The following is a 7,648-nucleotide window of genomic DNA, read 5'->3' on the forward strand; positions in this document are numbered from 1 at the left end:
CTTATACCAAATGGGGGGAAGCTAAAATTAATGAATGAAGCATAATAAAATTAGAAAAAAGCAATCATGAAAGCAGAAAACAGATAAAACAATAAAGCACAAGTCATTAAGGAACATCAACAAAGACAAATTCAATACTTTAAAAAGATAAGCTCGATAATTCTGTGGAAGATTAATCCAGGAAAAGAAAAACAAAGAGAAGAAATAAACTAAAGTGTGATTTAAAAAGAAGCATAACTATCATTATTACATTACAGATTTAACCTACTAGGAGAGCAGTATGAAAAACAGTATGTGAAACATGGTGAAAATTTAAGATTAAATGAAAATATACTACACTTGATCTTAGCCAAAAGGCCAAGAAGTGATAAATGAAAATATACTAGCAAAAAAAATAACAACTTAGCAAAATAGACTTGGGAAGATGTGAAATCTTTACATAAGATTCCAAACTCTGGGAATATTGCAAGAAATTTCCACCAAACTTCTAAGAAACATGTAATTGCAAAACTATACAAAGTCTTCCAGAAAATAGAAAAATAAGCAACACTTCTATGGATATGATTTTTTTCAAATGTTCATCAGTTTCTCAATATGTCTTGTAAAGAAATAAAAAATAGGTACACATTGATCAGTTTGTAATAATTCTTTGCCTTTGGAATTTTTTAATCTTCATGTTTGTTTATTAATATTATCTCCCTTTTTCTATGTTGACACATAGAAACCTGAGGGCATATTATTTCATTAGAGCTGACAATTTGGAGTATATAAATAAGTCCCAACTCTTCAAAATAAACTCAAGGGTTAAAGAGTTCAATTAGCATATTTTAGTTAGAATGATAGAAAAAACTCAAAATATTATTTATTAGAAGTTTGGAGAAATGATTACTTCCCCTATTTTAAGCAATCTAAGAAATCATAAAGAGAATTGAAGATATGCTTGATCATCTAAAAAGTCTTGCATTAAAGAACAAAATTTAGATTAAAAAGAAAAACCAACCTAGGAAAATATTTGCAGCAAATTGTTAACATATATTAAGTAGATGAAATGGCAATGGATAAGTACACAAAGAAAGATCTAATAAACAAATATATGGAAAATATTCAACTTAGCTATTAATAAAAATATGAAGTCGTCCTTAAGATAACAATTAATAACTATTAAATTATTTAAAAATTTTAAATATTTACACTAAAAGACGGTAATATAGGGTTAACTTTGCCCTACTTATGTGTTGGTGGCACTGTAAGGTGGTAGAATAATTTTTGAATCTAGTAGGAAATGCATCCTAAAAAAATAATAAAACAAAACAACAACAAAAAACTATATCCATGAAGATAGTGTACTAACATCTATAATAGCAAATACTCGAAAACAATTTATATGTCCATGTAAAAGATGGCACATTACAAAGATACTTCAAAAAGTTTGTGGAAAAATAGAATTGAAAGAGAATAGAATCTTTCCATGAATTTCTTGAAGTACCCTCATAAGTTAATGGAATAATGTCATATTATACTGCCAAAATGTTATTAGCAGCCATTAAAAGAGTTAATGATAAACACTATATAACATCATGGGAAGTGTTAATGGCATAATATTAAGTAAAACACATAAATCTGTCTGATCACTAAGATAACTATAAAACAATATGTGCATGTGGGAGTTAGAAGGGCACTTGAAAACAAGTAAATCGATTATTGGATTAGAATAATGACATATTCTGTGATTTATATTGCATTGTTTAAACTTCCTTTTATTTTCTTGTAAAACTGCCTTTAATTTTTTTTAAAGAAACTGTCCTAATGAGTGTGAGATGATGCAAGCTAGCCTTCCAAACCCAGAAACATTAGCATGGACATTTATCACAGTGAAAGGATTTGAAAGGTAATCGTTAAACTTCCAACTGACTTACTTAATGATAATGTCAGAGCATTTGGTTACACTTATATTGCTCTCAGTAGCTCATCAGTACAAATACTTTTCCAGAACTTTTTTCCTTTTTCATTTAATTAAATTCATATACAAACCAAAGGCCCAGGACTGTTTTCATAGATTTGATATGACTAATGTAAAGTTCTATAGTCTATAAGGTATAGCTATATCTTCTCCAGCAAGACTCGATTTCACAATTTGCTTGCACTTCAAACATACTTAGAGACAGATTTTGAATTTTAATATCTACATTATTTCATAAAATTTAGCTTCTATTAAAAATAAACAAGAATTGCCATTAAAGGTGATTTGGTCATGGGGCTAATTGGTACCAGGACATGGGGGACAGGGCTATTAAACATACATGTATTGGTCTTACTTGTTCTGAGAGGGTGGGTGACAGGGTCATTGGCAGCCCAGGTCAAATTTTGTGGCCATAACTAGAGGGCAGTAACTTATAGAACCCTCCTTATTTATATTCTGTTTTCTTCTCCCCACCTCTCATAATCTCCTTTACCACATGGAAATCCTTTGACCCCTATGTTGGTGTGAGGAAAGTGGGGTTGGTTTGGTCAAGCCCTCTTGCCTCATATCCAGCTGGGTATGAGTCAGCATGTCCATTGTAAACAAGTTATATAACAGTAGTTAGTGCGCATGCGTGCCCATGTACCCTTTGGCTTGTTATGGCTGTTGTGTACTTCACTTCGGTATGGGACGCAGCAGCTGGTCGGGCAGGGCTCACATCTGAAGAATAAATCATGTCCACTTTGCCAGAGGCTACTCAGTTTTTCTTTTGCTTACCTGACTCAGCACCTGCACAGGATGGGGCAGAGGGATCTGTGATCCAGCCCAACCATTGGAGTAGTTTTGGCAGGATGAACAGGTAAGGGAGCCATGAGCCTCTCAGGAGGGAGAGGAGATGCGGCTGCCCTCAAGCATGTGGTACCTGGTGGCAGAATTCCTGTGGACTTGAGCTCCACTGGAAACATGGGACCAAGTGGAGGAGTCCCTGAGAGCATAGAGGAAGCTCTCAGGGTTTTAAGCTCCATGGTGAAAGATGAGGAGTCCTGGAGAATGGCTACCTGGATAGGCTGGTTGTGGTTTGCTGTACTGCAAGCCAGTATGGACTGGGAACTCCATGAAGCAGCATGGCAAAAGGCAAACATGCTGGAGAATGAAGTACAGCAACAGGTCACCCCTGTTCCTGAAGCTGAGGATGATGATGACCCTGAGGTTGAGTTGGGAGAACCTGTGTGTCTCCTTGCACAACCTGCTATGCATCAGAAAGTGAACCCCTAGCTGCTTGGCTCCTACTGTTGTGGGACCTAAGGGTAGATGGCAAATGTACAGTGTGTGTTAGCATTAGTGGACACTGGCACAGACTGTAGCTTGATACATGTCAACCCAGATAAGTTTCTAGGGGCTACAGTGAATGTTGATGGTTATAGAGGACAGACTACTACAGTCAAAGCTTTGTCTTTGCCACTGACCATTGAATGATTGCCCCCTATTTTATATACTGTGTATGTATCTCCTGTATTTGAATACATCTTGGGTATAGATGTACTTTATGGGCTACATGTGCAAACGAAGGTTGGAGAATTCCAGCTGTGGATACAAACAGTAAAGCCTGCATTGTGGGTATATGCTAAACATGACCCACAGGTATTACCCTAGCCAAGGCGTGTGGCCAATGTAAAATAGTATTCTTGCCAGGAGGACACGCAGAGATATGTGCCACTATACTGGAATTAGAAAAAGTTGGCATCATCTGTCCTACACGTGTATGGCCAGTGAAGAATCCTGATGGCACCTGGAGGGTGAGTGTAGACTATCAGGAACTGAACAAAGTAGTGCCTCCTTTGCATGCAGCTGTGCCTTCGGTTCACAACTTGATGGATCAGCTGATGACTCAGCTAGGAACTTATCGTGTACTGGACCTTGCAAATGCTTTTTTCTCTATCCTGATCTCGTTTGATAGTCAAGATCAACTTGCCTTCACCTGGGAAGGAAGGCAATGGACTTTTCAAGTGTTGCCCAAGGCTACCTGCATAGCCCAACCCTCTGTCATGGTTTAGTGGCTGGGGACCTAGCCAAGTAGACTAGGCCCAGCAAGGTTACAATGCTTCATTACATAGATAAAGTCTTACTAACCTCTGATTCTCTAGCAGATTTAATCAAGGTGGCTCCAACACTGCTCGGTCATTTGTAACAATGTGAGTGGTCATATATAAGTGTCTTACCCTTTGGATATCTATTTGGAAATATTAACGGTGGATGGTAGGCCACCGACCCCTGTGGGGACAAGCCATGTGGCAAGGGTTATGGGAATTAGGACATGAAATGGAAGTAACTCTTTTCCATGTCACAGGACACTTCTCTTTAGCCAGTTCACGCAATGATGAAGCCAATGCATTGGCTAAGGTAAGGTGGCTGGAGAGAGCTCCAGCAGCTGATGTAGCTGGGTGGCTACATTAGAGAATTCAGCATGCTGGCTGCAAGACCATGTGGTCAATGGCTTGCCAGGTGCTGCATAAACCCAAGAAATAATGCCCCTGATGGGCAAATGTACCCTTGATGGCTCACCGGGTGCCATATGCAGATAGACAGAAAACCCAAGAGGAGGATGCTCCTAACATGGTAACAGGTGGATCGTGTAGGATCACTGCCAAAGTCAGAGAACTAGAGGTATATCTTCACAGCCATTGATATGGATATTGGTTTGTTTGCATGGTCTAGTAAGGCCCCAGACCAGTACTGTGGCTGCAGGCACCAGAGTCAACTGGACACAAACATATGGCCAATGTGTCAGCTTGCCGAATAGGCACCAAGCTTCCTTCCATTGTGGCTGCAGGATACCTGTGGAAAATCACCCCAATGACTACTATTACTAACTGGACATGTGTGTGGGTGGGGTTTTCGTGGCTAACAGTTGAAAGGATAGAGCTACGGGGACGAGCCTCAAGGTGTATTGAATGTCCATTAAGTACAGAAGTTTTATGGATGCAAGGGTCAGCCATCCTTGCTAAGGGAACACCATCGAAGATCACAGATGTGTAGATTGTATGGCAAGGGACCCTGAAGGAGTGGAGTGGTAGGAAAGTGAAGTTGGTTTGGTCAAGCCCTCTTGCCTCATATCCAGCTGGGTACGAGTCAGCATTTCCACTGTAAACAAGTTATGTACAAGTAGTTAGTGTGCATACATGTCTGTGTACCCCTTGGCTCGTAGCCACTGTTGTGTACTTCACTTCGGTATGGAAGGAAGTGGCTCTGGGCCACTGGTTGGCAGAGCTCACTCTGAAGAATAAAGCACATCCACTTTGCTGGCAGCTACTCGGTTTTCGTTTCATTTACCTGACTCAGGACCTGCACAGGATGGGACAGAGGGAACTGTGATCCAGCCTGACAGTGGAGGGGTACAGCAAGGAGAGAAAGTGAGGTGTTGTGATAAAGTGTCTTTTCAGTACAGGGGATCTTCTGTGCATGGAAAAGCTCCCCTTAGCCACAGTGTGACTTTCAGATATTTCCATTATAAAGTTGTTGCTTCAAAATTGATTGGTAGTGGTGGCAGCCTTTGGCTTCAGTGTTAGAAAGTAAATAACTTCCCGTGAGATAATCACTATTAAAATTGAGACATAATAAAGACAATATTAGCTAATACAGTGTGAGTGACACTTTACAAAATGCCTTTACAGTTATTATTTCATTTCATTCCTACAGCAGCTTTGCATCCCCCAAAATACTATTCTCATTTTACAGATGATTAAGAAAAGGGAAAAAAAAGACTCAAAGATATAATAGATAGATGAACCAAATTATAGGGATTCATATAAACGTTCCTTTATGTGGAAAAGATGTATATGAGCTGTCCATAGTTTGAGACAAAGATTTATCTCAAAATAACGCAGGTAAGAAGTTGTATAGCCAGGATTCAAGCACAGGTCTTCTGACTCCAAATATCAGACTCTTTTGCACACAGGCAGTGATACTCTTCTTAGGGAGAAATGCCCTTTTCCTGGTCTTTGGCAAATAAACATATATATGTGTCAGTATGTGTGGCAGGATGGACAAACTCATTTAAACCTAAAGCTGACTTTAGCTGCTTCTGTTTTGTGAAGGAGGAAGGGTAGAGAACGTAGCTTAAATCATACCAATTGTAAAATAAATCATTATGAGCTCATTCAAGAGAAGAGAGAAAAGAAATTGAAACTATAAAGCCTCTGCCAGCTCTTCTGAAGGATTAGATTACTCTTCATTTTAGCAGAACCCATTAAGGAGTCTTTGGATATGCAAAAGTAGACTCAAACGGAGTAGAAGGATGGAAAGATAAATTATTCTGAATTATAATGAGAGGAAAATGGAATCTAGAGGAGGGAAAGCATAGTAATGTGTAGTAATGTGGCAGATGGACTTCTAAAAACATCAAATACCCAGTTTTAAGGTTTTTGTCTGCAATGTGATAACCCTCCATCATCCCGGACCTTCTTGAAGTCTGCACACATACATACCCATACAGATTCACCTACACACACATACACAAATGCCTTGCATAAAGGATTTGGGGAATAAAGAAAAAAACTGTTTCATGTTTGATTCACTAAGCAGTAGAAAGAAAGGTCGTAGGAAATAGTTAGATTGAAAATTAAATCTGAAAAAGTGACGATGAGAACATAAATTCCTGGAAATCTGCAAAAAATATGTGGGGAAGTATTAGACAACTCAGAATTTAAATCTCAAAGGATAGGTTGACTTCACAGCATCTGGGTAACTAACACATATCTGGATGACAGTATCCTTTACGTGCAGTTACCTATATTCGGAAAAGATATGGAAGAGCCCTCCATACTTTATGTCATCCAATTATTTAACAAATATTTATTCAGTGTCTATCAATTGACAGGCAATATTTCTAGATGCTAAGAATGTGCAGGAGATTAAAACATAGCTCTTTTTCTCAAGAACTGAATGGTTCAATGTGAGAAAAAAATAAGGAAATGAATAATGTTTATTCAGTGTAGTAAGAACTAAGAAAGAAGTCATGGTGCTATGAAAATACAGAAAAGAGACACCTGATCCAGTTTTAAGATCAGAAAGATTTGGTAAGTATACCTTTCAGATTTTCCAGAACGAACCCAATTTTAAATAATTTGTCCCCAGAGATATATTTAAAAGTGTCAGTCCAAGTACCCTGATAAATGATTTAAAAAATATGGCCACTACTTCCATAACTTACCAGGAGTTATTCGTCTTTATGATATTTTTTCACTTTTAACATTACTTTAGGAATACCAGTGCATGCCCAGATGGGATAAGGCTACTGCACAGCCTCTCTTCCACTGCTTACAACTAAAATTTCTGGACAGAATACAAAAAGCAAGTATCCGAGGATTTTGAAAAGTAAGCAACGTCAGAAAACGTAAAGAACAGCCAGTGCAGTGTCAAGTTTTCTGTTTTGTTCTTCCCTTTCTCCCTTCTTTGACCCGGGACAGTGAGTTGTGAAACTGTACAGTGGCTCTTACAGTAAAAATTCAGAAAGAAACATCCTTTTTCTGGCTAAAGGACTGAAAAAAGGGGATTCCTGTAAAGCAGAAACCGTGTGAAAAACTCCTGGATTTATTTTATTTTATTTCACTCTTTTTCTGTTCTTTTTTCTCTCCTGAACTTGCTCCTAAGACAGCCTAAGTCACAGAGCTAAAATGCCCATTGCAGTGG

The 7,648-nt window shown here is 38.4% G+C and overlaps 1 pseudogene; it reads right to left on the reverse strand.

The window, feature by feature from the left end:
• Positions 1-248: 248 nt before the first annotated feature.
• Positions 249-369, reverse strand: LOC134389906 (U2 spliceosomal RNA; annotated as a pseudogene).
• Positions 370-7,648: the final 7,279 nt, after the last annotated feature.

This window comes from Cynocephalus volans, chromosome 10, assembly GCF_027409185.1.
Source record: "Cynocephalus volans isolate mCynVol1 chromosome 10, mCynVol1.pri, whole genome shotgun sequence".
NCBI classification, from domain to species: Eukaryota; Metazoa; Chordata; class Mammalia; order Dermoptera; family Cynocephalidae; genus Cynocephalus; species Cynocephalus volans.